Genomic DNA, 1,241 nt, shown 5'->3' with positions numbered 1-1,241 from the left:
CACCCTCATCTGGTGGTTCCTATTCACAAGGGGAATGACTTACTTTCAATCTACTTAGAGTGGTGTTGGTGTTGAATTTGTATGGTGGTGGTGGTGGTTGTGGGGTATGGAGTTGGTTCCAACTCATAGCAATCATTTATAGAGTTTCTGAGGCTGTAAATCTTTACAGGAGCAGAAATCCTCATCTTTTCCCCACAGAGCAGCTGGTAGATTCTAACTGCTGTGTTTGTGGTTTACAGCCCAACTCATAACCCGCTACACTACCAGGGCTCCTTGGTTTTTTTTGTATATATGCCCTTAATTATGCTTAGAAATTTCCCGGCTGATGTGTGTTTTGATCAGGAATGAGTGTTGGATTGTGTCAAATGCCTTTGCTGCATCAATTGATATGACCATGTTTTGTCTTTTTCTTTTGTGTTATTTATATGGTGGATTATGTTGATTGTTTTTCTAACATTGAGCCATCCCTGCATATCTGGTATGGGTTTTAATTCTCGATATGTTATTAGATTTCTGCAATCTTTTTAAAACCGTCTTCAGCAAAATCAGACAGTGTTCTTCTGCTATTTCAGAGATGTAAGGGTGATTAAGTGTTTGGAAATTAATCATTGCAATCCATCATATCAACAAGCTAAAGAAGAAAAATTACATGATCATAGCATTAGATATAGACAAAGTATTTGACAAATTTAAATACTGATTAATGATAAACTCAGAAAATAATAATAGAAGGGAATTTCCTCAGCATGATAAAGGGCATCTACTAAACAAACAAACAAACAAACAAACAAACAAACAAACAAACCCTACAGCTAACATAATGCTTAATTATGATAGACTTAAGGTTTCCCTCTAAGACTGAAAGCAAAACAAAGATGCCCATTCTCACCACTCTTATTCAACATAGTGCTGGAGGTTCTAGCTGATTAAATAAGGCAGGAAAATAAAATGCATAAAGATTGGGAAAGAAGCAATCAAACTGTTCCTATTTGTAGATGATACTATTGACTATGTTAAAAAGCCCAAAAAAATCTAAAAAATACTCCTAGAACTTATACGTGAACTCAGGAAGTCACAGGATAAAAGACAAATACACAAAAAGCAATTTCATTTCTATATATTAATAAGAACTATGTGAACACTGAAATGTTCACAAAAATTTACCTGAAATGTATTGACACTTACAATCACTATGGGGAAAAGAAACAGTTATGAATCTATGAAACATGTGAAAGATTCTG

This window comes from Chrysochloris asiatica, unplaced genomic scaffold (assembly GCF_000296735.1).
Source record: "Chrysochloris asiatica unplaced genomic scaffold, ChrAsi1.0 scaffold00039, whole genome shotgun sequence".
Taxonomy (NCBI): domain Eukaryota; kingdom Metazoa; phylum Chordata; class Mammalia; order Afrosoricida; family Chrysochloridae; genus Chrysochloris; species Chrysochloris asiatica.
The sequence above is the reverse complement of the archived record's forward strand: the minus strand, read 5'-3'. Positions refer to the sequence as shown.